This window comes from Mauremys mutica, chromosome 6, assembly GCF_020497125.1.
Source record: "Mauremys mutica isolate MM-2020 ecotype Southern chromosome 6, ASM2049712v1, whole genome shotgun sequence".
Lineage (NCBI taxonomy): Eukaryota > Metazoa > Chordata > Testudines > Geoemydidae > Mauremys > Mauremys mutica.
The window spans coordinates 87,307,614-87,327,962 of NC_059077.1; the positions used below are offsets into that span (position 1 = coordinate 87,307,614).

Below are 20,349 nucleotides of genomic sequence, written 5' to 3' on the forward strand. Positions count from 1 at the left end.
TATAACGCGTTACATCGGGGTAGGGAGAGGAACCGCTCCCCACCCCAGCTCACCTCCGCTCTACCTCCTCCCTGAGCGCGCTGCCGCCGCTCCGCTTCTCCCTCCCTTCCAGGCTTGCCACGCCAATCAGCTGTTTCGCCGGCAAGCGTGGAGGGAGGGGGAGAAGCAGAGAGGCGGCGACACGCTCAGGGGAGGAGGCAGAGATGAGCTGGAGTGAGGAGCGGTTCCTCTGCGCCCCCCATTACTTGCTGTGGCCCTCCTCGGGCCCCCCTGCCCCAGCTCACCTCCATTCCCCCTCCTCCCACGGGTGCCCCGATGCTCCGCTTCTCCCTCCTCCCTCCCAGGCTTGCCATGCCAATCAGCTGTTTGGCACGGAAAGCCTGGGAGGTAGGGAGGAGAAGCGGAGCTGAGCGGTGTGCTCCTGGGGGAAGGAGGAGGAGGTGGCGGAGCGGAGGCTGATTGGTGCGGCAAGCCTGGGAGGGAGGGGGGAGAAGCGGAGCTGCTGCGCACTCGTGGGAGGAGGTGGAATGGAGGTGAGCTGGGGCGGGGGAGCCAGGGGGCGGGCCACAGCAAGTCACGCAAGCGCAGAGGAGAACCGCTTGCGGTAACACGAATTTGGATATAACGAGGTAAAGCAGCCCCGTCCCCCGGAGCGCTGCTTTATGGCGTTATATCCAAATTTGTGTTATACAGGACCGCATTATATCAGGGTAGAGGTGTACAACCCCTTTCTCCATGATTGCAGAAATCAATGTGGTTCAGAATATATAAAAGACATGTTGATTATAGGTAATGTTCTCACTTTGTCATAAATTTTACTTGACTTAAACTCAAAATCACATACATAAGGGGAGAGGCTGTAACAAACAAACAACAAACCAGGTGCTTGCTTATTTTGTTTTCCATTGCAATATGTCAAAGTTAAACTTAGACAATTATCTGTTCTTGTAGAAACTACTTCATATTTTCTTTTTAAAATACTCTACAAATCTGCTGTACAGTTAACAAACACAACTAAATTTTGGAAAGTTGGAATATTCTGTCCAGTCCTGTTACTGTAGACATCCCTGTATTGATAATGTTTTAGAGCTCAGACAAGAATGGTATTTACAGATTTAACACCCGCTGCTATCACTGCCCACCTAGTTTTCCTAAGAGATTGAGTGTTCCTCGCTTCATGATGCAGAAATCCTTTCAGTGTGTCAATCAACTCTGAAATTTAATTTTCTACAAATATAGGTAGATGTCCAGTTAGACTAAATATATTATCTGAGACATGTTGTGATGAAGTGGGAAATTTTTATGACTTGTATTACCACTACAACAAGTTTTTTTTCTCTCCTGCTGGTAATAGCTAACCTTAACTGATCACTCTCGTTAGTGTGTATGGTAATACCCATTGTTTCATGTTCTCTGTGTGTATATCTTCCTATTGTATTTTCCACTGTGTGCATCTGATGAAGTGGGCTGTAGCCCACGAAAGCTTATGCTCAAATAAATTTGTTAGGTTTCAGAGTAGCAGCCGTGTTAGTCTGTATCAGCAAAAAGGAACAGGAGTACTTGTGGCTCCTTAGAGACTAACAAATTTATCTGAGCATAAGCTTTCGTGGGCTACAGCCCACTTGATCGGATGCATAGAATGGAACATACAGTAAGAAGATATTTATACATACAGAGAACATGAAAAGGTGGAAATAGCCATACCAACTGTAAGAGGCTAATTAATTAAGAGATGCTATTATCAGCAGGGGAGAAAAACTTTTGAAGTGATGATCAAGATGGCCCATTTCAGACAGTTGACTAGTTTCTAAGTTGCCTCAAGTACTCCTGTTCTTTTTATGACTTGTATGTGCCTCAGTTCCCCCATACTTTGCATTGCTACCTGGGAAAGGAGGAAGTTTGCTCTCAAAGAGTGTGTGTGTGTGTGTGTGTGTGGACTGAACGGGTCACTTAAAAAGCTCCCTGCTATCAGCTGGGCAGGTTCTGGAGGCTCCCTGCAGGGAGTCCTGTTGCCGGCTGGGCTCCCAACTCCGACCTTGGGCGGCCGCCCGACTCAGAACAGGGAACCGGCAGCTGCCTGGCTTGGAGCGGGGAGCCCCCCACCTGCCTCAGGATGACAGCCCAAGCTCTGAGCTGGGCACAGCGTTCACAGCAGGGAGCCTACCGACTTTTCTTGTCAATTTCCTGGCTCCAGCAGGGAGCTGTGAAATTTTAAGTGTAGGCATGGCCTAAGAAGTGAAGCAGGGGTTGGTTAAATGTTGTGTAATAATAGTGTTATTGTAGTATTGTTGATTAGGTTAAGCCATCAGAATACAAACATTAATATAAATGTTTTGCTCAGACCTCCCAAGAAAGAGGTTTGGTGCAGGGGATTCCAGCAGAGTATGTGGGCAAAACAGAATCCTTCTCCCCAGGCTGTGGAGCAGAACTGAGCCACTCTGTGGCTCCTAAAGCAGCTTCATATTACAGCCCATGCATCCCTTTTCCACAGGTGTCGGAAATGGCTTGTGGATCCACCTAGCTACCTGGGTTTTTGGTGTGTGCATGTGTGCGTGGTTTTTTTTTTTTAAGAAGGTCCCCCCATCACTCTGGCATCTAACCATATAGCCTTTTACTGGCCTTTACCTTCCTTCAACTGCTCTCCCCTGAAGAGGATCACAGCGTGTCAGAAGCAGAATGGCTCTGCTGCATCCAGGGCCCTCCATGTCCATGGATGTGGGTATGCAAGATTTTCCTTCCTGGTATATCCACTCCCTGTGCAATGATCTTTAGTTCAAAGTGCGAGGTTAATCATCCTAGTGTCGCTCCAGTGGCACAAATGGTCTTCAGCTGCCCTATTATGGCATTCTTGAGACGTCTCCAGATGGTAGGGGAATACCCCAGTTGTGTAAAGCTGATGTAGTTGGCCTTACACCACAGTGAATGTGCATGATGGAGTTGGGAGGGGTCGGGGCTGAAATGCACTGCATTCCTGAGATCCTAGGCCTGCAGAATAGTTTCTAGGGGACCATTTCAGCTGTGGCTGCTCTAACATATCCTAGCATCCCAGTAGAAAGCTGGGTTAGGACCAACTTTGCCTCCCCATCCTGAAGCTGTGCCAAGCTTGAGGTCAGCACAGTTGAAGCTTAAACCAGCTGTGCCTTTCTTTAGGTGGCTGAGTGCATGTCTGTTTTCGTATTTCTGCCCAGCAACACCAGCATATGTCCCAGTTTGTTGAAAATTGCTGCTGCAGTTGAAGTGGACACACAAGGTCTTAAGCAGTTCCCTTCAGTATAAAATATTGGGACATTTCAGTCCTTTATTCCTTGGCCACTCCCACTGAACTCTGAACAGGGAGAATCTGACCCACTTCCTTCAAGACTGTTCTGTTGGTTTCTTGAAATCACTATAGTTCATGAAGATCCTAGAGGATTATAGGTAACTGAAGTGCTGATGGAGATGTGTGTGTAAATGTCTAGACTGGAGGAGAGATTCAGATTCCAGTGTTTGTCACTGATTCTGTCTGTGCTTTCACTAGCTGGTGATATTGCAGTTGGTCTTTTATTTCCTTCTGTATGCATATGATTGCAAGTTAACCTTCTGTATGATACAAAGACCTGATGCTGACTTTCACAGAATAAAATTTCCCTGAGATTGAGGGAACAGACTGTAGCAATAGATGCACATCAATGATAAACTTCAGTTTTTCCTAATGTCCAACCTGAATCTCCCTTGCTGCATTTGAAGGTCATATCTTCTTGTACGATCCTCAGAGGTTAAGAAGAACAATTTTTCTCCTTCTGCCTTGTAACAATCTTTTATGTACTTGAAAACTGTTAACATATCCCCTCTCAGTCTTTTCTTTTCCAGACTAAACAAACCCAATTTTTTCAATCTTCCCTCATAGGTCATGTTTTCTAGACCTTTAGTCATTTTTGTTGCTCTTCTCTGCACTTTCTCCAATTTGTCCACATCTTTCCTGAAATGTGCCCAGAACTGGACACAATATTCAAGTTGAGGCCAGAGCAGAAGAATTACTTCTCATGTCTTGCTTACAACACTCTTGCTAATACATCCCAGAATGCTGTTTGCTTTTTTTGCAACAGTGTTACACTGACTCGTATTTAGCTTGTGGTCCACTATGGCCCCCAGATCCCTTTCCACAGTACTCCTTCCTAGGCTGTCATTTCCCATTTTGTATGTGTGCAACTGATTGTTCCTTCCTAAGTGGATTACTTTGCATTTGTCCTTATTTAATTTCATTCTATTTACTTCAGAACATTTCTCCAGTTTGTTCAGACCATTTTGAATTTTAATCCTATCCTCCAAAGCACTTGCAACGCCTCCCAGCTTGGTATTGTTCACAAATTTTATAAGTGTACTCTCTATGCCATTATCTAAATCATTGATGAAGATATTGACCAGAATCCAACCCAGATCTGATCCTTTTGGGACCCCACTCGTTATGTCCTTCCAGCATGACTATGAACCACTGATAACTACTCTCTGGGAATGGTTTTCCAACCAGTTATGCACCCACCTTATAGTAGCTCCATGTAGGTTGCATTTCCCTAGTTTGTTTATGAGAAGGTCATGCGAGACAGTATCAAAAGCTTTACTAAAGTCAAGATATACCATGTCTACTGCTCCCCACCCCCCACCTTCTCATCCACAAGGCGTGTTACCTTGCTGAAGAAAGCTATCAGGTTGGTTTGACACGATTTGTTCTTGACAAATCCATGCTGACTCTTACTTATCACCTTATTATCGTCTAAATGTTTGCAAATTGATTGCTTAATTATTTGCTCCATTATCTTTCCCGGTACTGAAGTTAAGCTGACTGGTCTGTAATTCCCCAGGTTGTTCTTATATCCTTTTTATAGATTGGCACTCTCTTTGCCCTTTTCCAGTCTTCTGGAATCTCTCCCGTCTTTCATGACTTTTCAAAGATAATAGCTAATGGCTCAGATATCTCCTCAGTCAGCTCCTTGAGTATTCTAGGATGCATTTCATCAGGCCCTGGTGACTTGAAGACATCTAACTTGTCTAAGGCCTTGTCTACACTAAAGGGAAAAGTTGATCTAAGCTACATAATTTTGAGTTACGTGACTAGCATAACTCAAATTGATGTAGCTTAGATCTACTTACCGTGGGGTCCACACTACGTGATGTCGATGGGAGAGGCTCTCCCATCAACTCCCCTTACTCTTCTTGATCTGGTGGAGTACAGGAGCCAACGGGAGAGCAATCTGCAGTCAATTTAGCGGGTCTTCACTAGACCCGCTAAATCGACTGCCAATGCCTCGATTGCTGCTCGTCAATCCCCTAGTAAGTGTTGACAAGCCCTTAGTAACTTTTAACTTGTTCTATCCCTATTTTAGCCTCTGATCCTACCTCATTTTCACTGACATGATTCACTATGTTAGACTTCCAATCACCCCCAACCTTCTTGGTGAAAATCAAAACGAAGTCATAAAGCATCTCTGCCATTTCCACATTTTCTGTTATTGTTTCTCCCCGCTCATTGAATAATGGGCCTCCCCTGTCCTTGGTCTTCCTCTTGCTTCTAATGTATTAGTAGAATGTTTTCTTATTACCCTTTATGTCTCTAGCTAGTTTGATCTCACTTTGTGTCTTGGCACTTTCTAATTTTGGCCCTACATACTTGCGGTGTTTGTTCATTTAAAAGCACGTGTCATTACTTCAGCTATGGTATATATGCTAGGCCTCTTTAAGATTTTTTTTTTGAGTCAATGATCACAATATTTTGATATTTTAGAGCTGTGCTATTTTGGACTATCATGAGTAATGATTGTTTTGAACTATATTTTAAATTTCACAATGTTCCCTCCTTCCCGCACTACTTTGGGGAGGAACACTCAGGATTTTATAAATAAAATTATTATTGGGAATAAGTAAATAATGTTACTTCATGTGAACACGTGGGCAAACTGGTCATTTATCTTTGCCTGTGTCTGACTTAACTCAGATGGTGGTTGTTTATTCCCGGACAGATTTTCCATTAGCAGGTATAATTCCTTAAGCATGCTAATATATTTTCCTGTGGCATTTGGTAATGAAAATGTGTTAATAGAAATTTCTCAGGTTTCAGATCTGTGCAGGTTTCTATGAGCATATATTCCATATGTATTCAAGTATACCCAGTACAAGTCAGAGTCTCACATATGTTGTGTGTGTGTGTATGTATAACTGTGCTTCTTGCATGCTTACATTGTTTTTCACAGTGGTACCTGGATCCTTGCAATAAATTGATGTATTTTCAAGGAAGATACATATGGTCCAAATTGACCAAAAGTGTGGAGCTGTTAAAGAAAAAATTAGTCCTCTATTGGAATACAGGGGCTAGATCCGACAATCTGACCCCAGTGCAGCTCTGTTTGTTTCCCCTGCTTAATATTAACAGTTTCTGCTAAATTTAAATTGGCCTGTGCTGCTGGATCTAGCTGAAATGTAAACATATTTAGTTAATAATAGTATCTAGACTGCATACCAGGAATTGCTTACATTCAGCTGTGTCACTATCCCCAGCAAAGTCTCTCATTTTCACTGTCAATAAATCCTTCAATATTCTGCACTTTTGTCTGTTCCCACACATTGTGTGGAATGGCTTCTATGGTGACAATTCTTACATATTCAAAGTTCCACATGCCTTACTTTGCCTTTTAGCTCACTTCCCTCCATAGTACCCGCTTTTAAATGTAATTGCATGAGGTGTTGCAGTGTCTGGCTCAGTTTCGGAATCCAACAAGAGACCTGGCTCAGTTTCAGAACTTGATCTGAACCTAGCCAGACAATTCTGACTTTTTGCAAATGCAAATATCTCTCTTTCAGAGTTTTTTTTTTGTTTTTTGTTTTTTGCTTATTTAGGCCTTGTCTACATTACAGGGGAAATTTGATCTAAGCTATGTAATTTGAGTTACTGTACGTTGACTTAAATAGCGTAACTCAAATCGATGTAGCTTAGATCTACTTATCGTGGGGTCCACACTATGCGATGTCCATGGGAGATGGTCTCCCGTTGACTCCCCCTACTCTTATCAATCTGGTGGAGTACAGAAGTCGACGGGAGAGCGATCTGCGGTCGATTTAGCAGGTCTTCACTAGACCCGCTAAATTGACTGCCAGTGCATCGATCACCGCTCGTCAATCCGCAGTAAGTGTAGACAAACTTTTAGTCTGCTGTGTCAGTTCTCCTTTAATGGAGCTACTAGCTGTAAAATCAGCTAAATTGTACTCACGTAATAGTCTTCTGATAGCTTTTATCTTCTATAATTCTTTGTCATTTGATATCACCTACATGGTATCCATACTCAGTTTTTGGAGAGTAAGTAAAGGTCCCTTTTACAATGATCAGATGCAGCATCTGCTTTTTGACAGTGAATATTGAACACATGGTGCTCAAATATGAGATTTTATTAGGAGTACAATCATTCCCAGACTCTTTAATCAAAACAGTTCAATATATTCTCTTTTTGAACTGGAACTGCTCTGTAATTTATGAATTCTGTATGTTGACTTAGGAATTGGGATGTTTACTATACAAATGCATTGGTTTAACTCAACAGAGGACTGTAAAGAAAAACAAGTCAGAAGGAAAACAGAATGGCTCAAGATAAGCCACTTCTGAGCAAATACTAAGGGGTTGTTGAGAAACAGTGCCATTACAGGACAAGACCTATGTAAGTGACAGATTAAAAGGCCTAAGCAGTTTAATAAGGGACTCTAGCTCAAGAGAGGGGCGAGTTTTCAAGGAGGTTATTTGAGGCAACCAAGCTGAGATGCAGGCACTTACAGAAGGTGTCTGAAAAAGTTAGGCTGGTATAGGTTACCACCAGAGGATGGTAAGCTCTAAGTAAGATAAACTTGTGTAGACTGTGTTGTTTTTAAGGTCCTTTTTCCTCTTAATGCTTTGTTCCTATTGTTAAAATAAATAATACTTTTGGCTTAAGAAGGCTGAATGGTCACTGAGTACCACTGGTCACAGACTCCTGAAGGGAAGAACTGCAGGTGTCCAAACTCAGTCAGACCTGCTGGGTAAGCATGATTGCTGTACCAGATACTGTAGCCCAGGGCCTGGTATAAAAGAGGGAGAATTATGGAATTCCACCCCAGGATAGGTAAAGGCATGAGGCCTGACACCTGAGGGGTGCATTCAGAGACTAGAAAGGGGACAGAGGTACAACTAGACCTGTGGCTGTGACAATGGGGTCCTTTTTCCGTTTTCATGTAGAAATGTCTTTTAAATCTCCTAGGCTTGTAGTACTTCCGAGTTTGGCAAATTATGTAGGGCTTATATCAGAAGATTGGCAGCCGAAAATGCCTGGGTTCTCTTCCAGCTTTACCATTGACTTGTCTTGTAACCTTGGAAATATAAAGCCAAGTTTTGGTTTCCCAAAAAAACCCAAACCCAAGCCCCAGTCTAACTGGAACAAAAAAAACCCAACGTAATTATTTGATCTAATTTAACACTAAACTAAAGGAAATCTAGACACTCTAAATACTAATAGAATGTTATGGCTGTGATAGAAGTTATAATCATAAAGAACTTCTTAGGGAATTGATTCCCAATACTTATGCACAACAGTCACAACTCTTTAAAAATAGTCACGTAGTGGGCACAAATACCGGAACTTATCTTTGATAGTGAATTTCCTTGTTTTTTTTATTAGCTTCAGTCACAACATTAGGGTTTTTTTCTTATTGGATATCATATGCATTGTGAACTATGAATTTTATGCTATTAATTGATTTCCTTGAGAGAGGATCCCATTAGTGACAGCTTCTGCATTTATTTTGACATAATTTAGACACCTTGCAAGGGAAATCTGCTGCTCTTCTAGTGTGTTCTCCCACATCCCTTTTCAACCAGCTTTCTGTTGACAGAACTTTCACTTGTTATGTCCTCAAGCCTCCTAGCATTGGATTGATTGGGGATTATGACTGCTATGGTAGGGATGGATACAGGAATGTTTTGGAGATCATTTGCTATTAGGGTTGCCAACCCTCCAGGATTGTCTAAGAGTCTCTAGGAATTAAAGATTAATCTTTAATTAAAGAAAATGTCATGTGATGAAACCTCCAGGAATTCATCCAACCAAAGCTGGCAATGCTATTTGCTCTTAATGTAAGGACTGCTTTCCCCTTAATATGGATTTTTCTTATTCCAGCAATTCAGTTTCTGTTGACTGGTAGTGTGGGAGTCAAATGAACAGCAAGTCTGGCCAGTTAGCCCGGAAATATTTTGTTGTTGTGCTTCTAAAGCTTTTTGAATTCTTTGGATGGCCCATCTATATGGACCAGATCCTGAGGGCTGCTGAGCACACACTGACCCATTGGAATTGGTGAGAGTTACAGGTGCCAGCACCTCTTAGAATTAGATCCTACAAGAGCAATATGGTACTGTTATTTATTCCCTGCCAACTCTGACATAACATTTAGAAGAGAAATAGGAGTATGGTTGTTGAGTTTTGATGCAAAGGAACTGAATACTCTGTTTTCTTGCACCTGTCTGACATGATTTTACTGTACATATATAGTCCATCGCTGGTCAGGAATTTTGAAATGTATTAGTCAGACTATAATAAAATATAGAATATGGAGAACCAGAAATGGGACTAGCTGAATTGCACCCAAGTCACATGTTAGCAAATTACAGCATCTGCTGTATAATTATTTTCTAAAGAAGGTACTAATCTCACTGAACCTTTATTCCCCTTGAGGCATTTTTCACTTTTCCTTAGCTGAGTATAGGTGGTTAATAACGTCTGCTAGAGAGTATGCATGTTGTTGTGGTTGAACTTCAGATCATTGGGTGGTGACTGTTTATATCCATGGGGGAGATAACAGTTGAAATAGTTATTACACTCTTCTCAATCAGTTTACTTAAGAGGTTGGGACACTTTTTAAAAATAAATATTTACTATAGTCACAAACAGTAAGGAGGCACTTGAGCCATCTGACTGCATGATGAATAAATAACATGGTATTTTGGGAGAGAAGCAAGAAAAAACAAATATTGACCATGGAAATAATTGTGTATATGTACATTTTCTCTCTCTCTCTCTCTCTCTCTCTCTCTCTCTAAATATAAATGAAAATGACTAGATGAGGGACACAGAGGGCCATATTATAAGGAGTCAAAGGCTAATGTTAATCTATAAATGGTACCTATATACCACAGTAATGAATGCATTAGAAATGTATAGATACATAAAACAAAAAATATATTCATACTACATTAATATTTGCTTGTACTTGAATCTTCTTTGATAGATGGACAGCATTTTTTAATTTGTAGCTGGCATTGCAAGGAGCATATCTGGCACGTAAATACCTTGCAATGCCAGCTACAAAAGTGTCAAGCGAACCTCTGTTCTCACTTTCAGGTGACACTGTAAACAAGAAGCGGGCAGCATTATTTTGTGTAAATGTAAACAAACTTGCTTCTCTTAGCGATTGGCTGCACAAGAAGTAGGACTGAGTGGGCTTGTAGGCTCTGAAATTTTACATTGTTTTGTTTTTGAGTACAGTTATGTAACCAAAAAAATCTGCATTTTTAAGTTGTGTTTTCATGATAAAGAGATTGCACTATGGTACTTGAAATAGTATTTTTCAATTCACCTCATACTTTATATTTTTATTATAAATATTTGCTCTGTAAAAATAAGTGAGCATTGTACACTCTATTCTGTGTTGTAATTGAAATCAATATATTTGAAAATGTAGAAAAAATCCAAAATATTTAATAAATTTCAGTTGGTATTCTATTGTTTAACAGTGCAATTAAAATGGCAATTAATCTCGATTAATTTTTTTGAGTTAATCACATGAGTTAATTGTGATTAATCAACAGCTCTAATAAAAACATTACGATGATCAGAGCAGCCCTCCCATTTGTCCTCTCTCTGTGATTCCATCTCTCAACTAAGTCTGAGAGACTGTTCGTTTGAGTCCCACTCTGCTGCCAACATCATTAGCATTTCCTGTTCCCACAATCAAGAGGAGCTACAACTTGCCAGAAAATGTCAGTGGAGCATATCCAATTTCTTTTTTTCGCTCCACACCTCACCCCAATTCCAATCTTTTCTCCATTTAACTCCTCTGGACAGTTGTTCCTTTTGATTGGGGGAATAGGACATGCTTATGCTGCTGAAAACAGCAGCATGGGACTCAAATGGCTTTTCAGAATTTGCTGGGAGATAATATTTATCTCAGCTGCAATTATATCATTTCTTTACATACCTGAAAACCGCTGAGAAGATTTACATGGTTAATATTCAGTAACAAAAGCACTAAGAAAAGTAATGTAATAAATTAGATGACACCCCTGCTTTAAAATCAGTTAATTTGACTAATGTCTTGCATTTTCCCCAGTGCTATTCCAACATAATTTTAGCTGATATCATGAACTCCTAGAGTTAGAGATTAATGCTGAGTATTGTTTGAAAGCTGTGATTACAAACTTCCAGTTGGCATACAGCGTTGGTTTGCGCTCTAACAACCCTCGATAGAACAGCTACTGCTACTATTGCGACTAAGCAGTCCTCTTTAGGATCCCCTCTGCTCATCCCGCATGGGGAGAGGGGTAGAAAGGGTGCCCTAAACCTAGGCTGTCTCATACACTCCTGGCTGGATTACCGCATCTAGTGGGATCACTCTTCCTGCAATTGAAGCTTTAAAAAACTAGTGACTTTTGCTATGTGGAACGTTCGCACCCTGATGGATAACAAAGATAATGTACAGCTGGAAAGAAGAACTGCTAGCATCACCAGGGAACTTGCGAGCTATAACATTGCCGTCGCTGCCCTGAGTGAGACAAGGCACCCAGATGAAGGTCACCTGAGAGAAGGTAGGGGATACACCTTTTTCTGGAAAGGAAAATCTGCAGAGGACGGGTGCATTCATGGTGTGAGTTTTGCAATTAGGAATACATTTGTCAGTCACTTTACAGAATTTCCTGTAGGAATCAATGAACGTCTTATGACTCTTTGTCTTGAGCTCAGCAACAACCAGTCTGCTGCTGTCGTCAGTGCGTATGCCTCAATGCTTGATCCTATTGAGGATATCAAGGAACAGTTCTATACAGATCTTGACAGAGTCTTGACCAACACTCCCAAGGAGGACAAGATCATTCTCCTCTGAGATTAATGCTAGAGTCGGGTGGGAGTCAGATCTCTGGAATGGCAATCGGAAAGGGAGTAGGAAAGGCTAACTCCAACGGCATCCTCCTTCTGAGCAAATGCGTAGAACATGGCGTGGTCATCATGAACACCCTCTTGCATAGTCTAATGATAAACTGGGAACTGAAAGGGGAACAAGGCAAGAGATGTTCAACCTTCTTGTGTGGCCTTAGTTTGGCTGAATACTTGCCCTATAAATAAGAAGTGTTCCTGCGGACTACGTAAACATATCATCCTTTTAAAGAACATTCAGTGTGTATGCTCTGAGAGTCAGAGATGGAACAAAGGGGCCTGCCTTTTAAGAATTTGCCTCTGTAAAAGGGCGCTGTCTCAATTTCTAAGAGCAGTTGCTATAACTGCACATTTGAAATGACCAATTGAAATCCAAAATATGCACATTTTTGCATGAGGAATTATGTACAGAAAACTCCACAAAGTCAGACCTAAATTTACTGTGACACGATTAAGTGTCTGGGAACTGAGTTCATTCATTGCAATGCACAGAAATCATCCTCATTGGAGCCTGTTTAACTGAAAACAAATCTTCTTTTGTCTATATCTAGCCCAGCAGGAAACGCTTTCTCAAGAGACTAAGTTAACATTTTTATGTTCTAAGACTATTCTGACCTTCTTTGGGAACTGGAAAACATAAATATTATCTCTATATTCCAGATGGTGTTGTTCTAGTATGGTATGGAAGAGCCAAATGGAACCCTTTTCTGACTTCACTTATCATGCAAGTTCAGAGGTATAATCTGGGTCGAAAGGGTCATATTAGGGGGTCTCTTTAAACAATACCTATGATATAATAGCTAGATGGTTCTACTTTATGATCAGATACAAAATAGTTAATATTTATTTAGGGTCACATTTTCAAAATGTGATGGCTCATGCCCTTGTGCTAAAGCGGGTCTACATTTGCGGGTGTAATTGCTGCTATACACCATTTAGGGACTTGCACACGCAAATGTCTTGTTAGACATCTACGCCCTTTACTTGTATTTTTGCTAGATCTGTTAGCACAATTGTTACAATGACACATGCAAATGTAGGTCAAGTCTCCCTTTTGGAAAACTTGTTTGCTAGATTGTTTTTTAATCTTCAGAGGTAAAATGGTTGAGATGAGTGGGGCCATCAGCCTCTGAGGCCTGGTCTACACTAGGGTGGGGGATCGAACTAAGGTACGCGACTTCAGCTACGCAAATAGCATAGCTGAAGTCGAACTACCTTAGTTCGAACTTCTTACCTGTCCAGACGCCCCGGGATCGAAGTCCGTGGCTCCCCCGTCGACTCTGCCACCGCCGTTCGCGGTGGTGGAGTTCCGGAGTCGACGGGAGCGCGTTCGGAGTTCGAACTATCGCGTCTAGATTAGAGAAGTCGAACGCTACCCGTCGACCCGGCCGTAAGTATGGACGTACCCTAAGTTTCTATCTGCAGGCTCAGGAAGTATCAATATCTGATCACAGTCTGAAAGGAATCTTTGCAAGGATAAGGCTAGAAACTTTTTAAATTAAAACTCAAATTCTGCAGTAATCAGAACCAATCTCCACTGCAGCAGTTTTCCAAGCTCCTCTGAGGACCAAGCTCCTCGTAGGGATTGATTTTGAAGTAACTAATAGGTTACAGTGAAGCAGTGGATTCTGAATTGCTTGCAGGGTTCTCCTTAGTGAATTCAAACAGTGGTTCATCAGTGTTCTAGGGAAACAGAGCTGTAACTTACTTAACTAAATAAAAGTATCAGTTTGTTCTTTGGTATTGTCACTGCTCTGACAGATTTTAGCCATGTTCTCTTGTGTGATCTAGCAATCTGTAGCTTTTCTGGTCTTTTAGTTCTGTGACTGTGGTATCATGCACAATGACCTATTTCTCCAAATCCAGTTTTTAGTAGTGGCTTAGTCCACATTACAGAGTTTTGGCCAGCATAGCTAGGATGATTAGGAGCATGAAAAAGTCACACCACCTGGCTGACATAGCTATGCCAGTAAAAACCTTAATATAAATGTGGTTCTACTAGGAAAATAATCCTTTTGCTGGTATAGCATTTGTCGTTTAAGGATGTGTTTTTTGCCTCCAAAAGAATTCTTTTGTTGGTATAATCTGTTTCTCCATTAGAAGGCTTTACTAGTATAGCTATTCTAGCAAAGCATATGAAGTGTAGACAAGCCCTAAGTCACTTCTAGAAAATTGCTTCCATCTTGTGACCTTTATCTCTCCATGCTTCCTTGCAGGTTAATATAGCAGTTTTTGAAAGCAGTCCAGCAGACTAAACGGTAAGCTAAAATTCTGAGGGATTTAAGTAGCATGACAGCAGAGTTCTCCCTAGCTGCGGCTGACTATAGTGTTAATTATTTAATTTAAAACACAAAACCAGGCTCAGCAGAGGCTTATCCTTTTGGCTTGTTTAGTGGCTCCAGTAGGCCGAGCAAGAAAGTCTCCATAGTCTTTAAATGCTAGAAAAATGAATGCAACCCAAATGCAAGTGGAACCACAGTTAGTTGCGTCTGGCCTGTAACTCCTATGTTTTCAGCTCTTTGGGCTGGATGTTTCAAGTTCTGTATGTTTAATCCAAGGATCTAGGCTACCCCTGTTGAATAATGTGAAGCGCTCATGACGGCTTTTATACTGAGTTATCAAGATAACTCCCTTGATGCCATGGTGATAATGATTGGAATCAGTGAGACTTTACCCTTGGCTTCTTTGTGCCACAATATAACCTCTGTTGCTAAGAAAACCCATAAAATATTCAGCTGTCGGGCATTTGTATGAACAATGGGAACATGGAGAGGAGAAAGTAGAAAAACAGTAAACACAATTCCCCTCAGTTGTAATGTAAAAATGAACATAGTGACTTCATAATACGCTGTTTTGCCCAAGTAAGGGGCTGCAAACAGGGAGGACTCCATGGATTCCCATAATTTCCCTATGTTCTAACTTGCTACTCTTTCCTATTACACACTTTATTTTAGAAATAAAACATTGTAACTTACTAAGCAGTACAGTAACTGTGACAGATGCTCTCTGCCTAGTACTTGATATGATGTTTATCATATTAAACTTGTACTAACGGTGGGTACAGTTCACTGTGTGTGGCTTTTATCAGCAACAGTGCAAGAGTAAGAAGCAGTATGATAATTCTCTATTTTGTGGTAAATTCCTTTGAGAAATAGTTGATGATAAAGGTTGACTTCTTTCCAACTTAAATAAGTTACTGCACTTCAGTTTTTCATGGACAGTAATGTTATCATTGCTTTTTCATGGCTAGACCTCATCCAGTCCTCTGGAAGTTTCTGTATTTTTAGTGTTCCAGAATGTGTGCTATAGTCATATGTATTCCTGCTTCTCTGTGAGTCTGTTAAATGTGCACATCGGGGAACTCGGAAGCAACTGAGCTTCTCAGAGGTTTTGTTTATGCCTTAGGGCTTATATACATACAGGCTTCATTTTCACGTTTGCAAGAAATAAATATTCATTACCTTCATACTTATACAGGGCTCTGTACATTATACTCATTTGGAACACCCTCTGTGAATATAAATGAAAACAAGAAGATGCCTCTTTGATCTAATTACATTTTGAGCTTCTGTTTTGATGTATTTTTAATCTTATCGATTGATCTGGAATTCTAGTTTTGACACTTACGATATATTTCTTCAAAGATATTTCCACAGATGAACCCAGTGAAGTTGGACAGCTTGTTTTCAATGGGTTTCTTCCTGCCCAGGGATAGATTCAAACACAGTATCACCCTGGTATAATGGAGCAATAGAGACATACAGTAACTCCAAGCTTAATGTTGTAGTTATGTTCTTGAAAAATGCAACTTTAAGTGAAACGATGTTATGGGGAAATTGGATTCACTTAAGAATTAATGTAAATAGGAGGGTAAGGTTCCGGGGAATTTTTTTCCGCCAGACAAAAGACATTATATACATATACAGTATATGTTTTAAACAATTTTGTGAAGCTTGGTTAACGTGGTGGAGTCAGAGGGGTGAAAGAGGGTAGATCGTCTGGCTGCTCCTGTTCTTTCCAAAGTGCCAGGGGGTGCTCAACCCCTTCCTCTGTCTTAGGCCCACTCCCCACTCTACCCCTTCCCTTAAGTCCCCATCCCTGCCCTGCCTCTTCTCACCCCTGCACCGAGTGTGCCGCATCCTCGCGTCTCCCCACCTCTCCTCCACCCCCCGGCCTCCTGAATGCCATGAAACAGCTGATTGCTGTGGGTGGGAGGCGCAGGGAGGAGGCTGCATGCTGCATCCTTGCTCCTCCCCAGTCCCCCCCCCCCGCCACACCAGAGCTGCCTGAATGCTGCAAAACAGCTGATTGCTGCAGGTGGGAGGTAGGGGGGTTGCTGATCTGCATGGCCGCTGGTAAGCAGGAGGTGCTGGTGGGGTGCGGGGAGCTGTTAGGGGAACTTCTGGCCCACCCTGGTTTCAAGCCCCCATGGCGAAACAACGTTATAAGGAAACATTGCTCAACTTTAAATGAGTATGTTCTCTAATAGATCAACGACATAACAAGTAACAACGAAACAATGTTAGCCAGGACGACATTAAGTGAGGAGTTACTGTACAGGTCAGTGCAGGCAGGCACACACAAACAATTGAGCATAAGGTATTATCTTGTAAAACACATTTCTTTCCTCAAAGAATCCAGTAACAGGATTTAATTCTTTGTTTAACAGAGTTGTTTGGAAAACCTGGTAAAGAAGGCTGCTAATGTGAATTCTGCTACTGTCTTCTGGTCAAACATCTGCTGTAAATCAAACATTAAATTGAGGTCAACGGCTTCTTATAGCATTAGTGGTGGTTGGCTTCAGATTGGTTAACACTGTTGTGCTTATTGCAGAGGATTTCCTGGCAGTGAAGCTGCAGCTGCAGTCTGTGAAGGATGGAAACCTTTTTAAATTTAATGTAATCAGTTTAATGTATTAAAAATAGTCTCTCATTTGTTTATGCTCCCTTGTGTCTTTAAAGACTTGTTACATTGTTTTTCTCAATCAGCTGGTGTTCTGAGTGTCATTGGTTTTATTTACTTATTTGAAAAGTATGATAGTGTTGATCTATTTATCATGAATTGTCATATCCAGCTTATTGTATTTTAAGGGTGTGCAAACTTTGCATGGCTAAAAGAGCTTCTTGGGCTGGGCTGTGTAACAATGCCGCAGATTTGGAGCTGCATTCATCTTCATTTCAGGGGTGTATTTCAGGACAGCAGTGGTCCCAATAAACAATACTCCAGCTTGATCTGAGCAGATAGACTATAGTTTATTAAAAATACCCGATTAAAATAAATTCCTTCTGTTGATGTTCTGTGTGGAGAGAGAGCAAGCAGGATAAAAGCACAAATTGACATAAAATTGAACTTTAAAGTTTATTTAATAGATTGAGCCATTTGACATTAAATTGTCTTTAACCTAATTGTACACCCCATTGAAACTCTTGATATTTGTAGTAGGTGACAAATATTCAGCCTTATGACTGGAGGCACATAACAGTAACTTCTCCCCTGTGTGGATTTTTCTTTTTCAGCTGATAGTCTTGTTGAGGAACAGTGTTTTAATCCTTTGAACCTTAAACTCATTGCTTCTATGTATAGTGTTAATATGACATGCTTAATTATTCATTGGCAATTTATTGACCGAGTGTGGCTCCAATCAGTTTTTCTGCTACTGTTCTATCAGTATCTCTCCTGAGATCAAGTCCATTTCTGTTTTAGGTATGAATCTAAGAATAGGACCTGCTAGAGACAGTGCAGGAATGGCAACTGTCCTGATTTGGCACAATTTTGTGATCAAAGATGTGTTGTTCTACTACTGGAGAAGAAGAAATGTAGTCTCATGAGTTCTATAGTAGAGTAGTTGTAGGGATAGATCTTGTGATTTATTAAGGAATACTTCTGTATGAAGTTACAAAAAGAATAGGGTACATTGATTTTTACAGAAGCTACGCTGAAATTAGACAACCTATCAGTCTTTCTCAGAGTATGTAATCCTCTCTCCAAAAAGATGGAACAATAAAATCTGCATCCACAACATTTTCTTAAAGTATTTAAATGTAATTGACCCCATAAAGGGACTGGTTGGCTTTTACCAACTCTTGTTTCATCCAGGATGCATTGGAAAAAGCATGTTGTTAAAAAGGGGGGGGGTCCAGTATCAAGTTATTACTGATCCATCCATCAAAGGCCACATACCAATTACATTAAGCCTGAATACTAGGGAGGAAATGTCTCTCTTTCCATTAGCAAATATTCCTTGGTGTAATTTGCAGCATGGACTGCCTGCCTTGGAGAAAAACTGCAACTGATCCCCAATTAACGCGTTTCATGGATTCCTACATTTTAAAGGCCATTATGATCATCTGGCCTGATCTGTATAACACAGGCCAAAAAACCTCACTCACCAATATCTGCACCAAACCCCTAACATCTGGGTCAGCTAGATCATACTTTTGGAAAAATATTGGCTCTTGATTTAAGAACTTCAATTGATGGAAGAATCCCGATATCCTTAGGTTAATTGTTCCAATGATTGATCATTTTCACTATTATTAATGTGCACCTTTGTTTCCAGTCTGAATCTATCTTGCTGTAGCTTACAAGCATTGGATCTGATTCAACTCTCTTCTGTTAGATTAAAGGGGTGTCTGTCAGAAATCACTTTCCCATTTAGGTACTCGTAGACTGTGATCAAGTTATCTCAACCTTTTCTTGCACTAATCTTAAGATAAGATTTTGTTCCCAAGTAACCTTTTTAGTGCTAGCTCTGATTTAAATGCATTTCCATCCTCTCCATGGCTGGCATTGAAATGTTCAAAGAGGCAAGGTGTAGCAATCAGAACGCAGGGCTGGGAAATAGGAAGTCTGAGGTATAATTCTGGCTCTGCCACTGACTTCTTGGGTACATTGCCATGCGTCTCATTTCCTCCCATATCCCCCAGTCCATAAATATGGAGAACAGATGACTTTGTTGCCACCTAAGGCTAGAAGTTTTCAAAGGAATCTAGAAATAGCTGTCAAGCCCCATTGGACACCTAACTCCTTTCAGCTCTTTTGAAGGTGAACATGCAAGTGCTATGTATTCTAAGAGAATCATGCTAATCTAATCTACAGACTCACAAGCAGCTACCTCTCCTGTATTCTCTGTAATGATTTTAACAGTATAGGCAGCTGTTGGGCAAAATCTCTCTGTACCAATACCTTGTGTGCCTCTTAAACCAAACATGCCACAGAACATTCACTAGGACATTATGCAGAAAACTGTAAGCTCTTCAGGAGAGTGACTGTCTCAATACAGGTTTATATAGCAACCAGCACAAAACAGGCAGTGTGGCTTAGTGAACAGGGCACTGAATTGGGAGTCTGGACACCAAGATACTCACCTCTGCCACTGGCCTACTATGTGATGCTGTGCCGGTCTTTCTCTTTCTCTCTCTCTCTTTATCCATCTAGATTGCAAGCTCCCTAGGGCAGTGATTGTCTTCCAGTATTTGTATGCACAAAGGAGAAAAAGCAAAATATCCTGCTTGTGTGTGATGTTCTTCAGTAATGCATTTTTCCACTTGATTAACAAACTCATACGTTTTCTGGTCAATTACATTTTTTTAAAGGCAGAATGTGTACGTACTGTTGCTTGTCAGGGCTGTTGTTCCAAATTCTTGCGTTCTGTATTTCTCTGCTGGGGTCCAACTCAACAAAGGCTTTTATTCTGTCAAACTTGTTTTCTGCATTAATGCTGCTCAGCTTGAAGCAGTCAGGTTCCATTTTTAATCTTTTCTTTGTAATGTACTGAACATGTACATTTCATGGCTTTAATTGAAATAGGTTGCTCTCGGCCCTTTATCTTTCTGAGGTAGAAAAATAGAGTCTTGAGCAGTTTGTATAAGATCACCCAAAAGATCTCAAACTTGAGATTCTCTCTGCTTTGTGTAGCTATTAAGGATTCCTATGCACTTTTAGTAAGAACAAGAGTTTACTCTGGAGTCCTAGTGGAAAATTTTCCCTCCTGCCTTCCCTTCCCTGTTGTGTGGCATGCTGTGTGTCTGCTCCTTGGTGGTACTCTATATATGTAGCTTACAAACAAGGTGCAATATTTGGGATTGAAAGGCACGAAACATATTATTTTTAATACATGATTTACAAGGCAGGAAGCCTTAATCATGTCCCTTATTCA

The 20,349-nt window shown here is 41.0% G+C and overlaps 1 protein-coding gene across 6 annotated transcripts in view; it reads left to right on the top strand.

Annotated features, from left to right (window-relative positions):
• FRMD3 (FERM domain containing 3) overlaps positions 1 to 20,349 on the top strand; it is a 239,809-nt gene that overhangs the window by 43,013 nt on the left and 176,447 nt on the right. The window contains exons 1-3 of one of the 6 annotated variants that reach the window (XM_045022403.1): positions 6,676 to 7,153; positions 12,852 to 12,927; positions 14,408 to 14,449. The exons of 2 other annotated variants lie outside the window; for them this stretch is intronic. The gene's annotated coding sequence lies outside the window, so the exon portion shown is untranslated. Of the gene's footprint in view, positions 1 to 6,675; positions 7,154 to 7,586; positions 7,680 to 12,851; positions 12,928 to 14,407; positions 14,450 to 20,349 lie in introns of those variants that run through there. 3 more of the 6 variants (XM_045022405.1, XM_045022404.1, XM_045022408.1) reach the window with 3 other exon arrangements.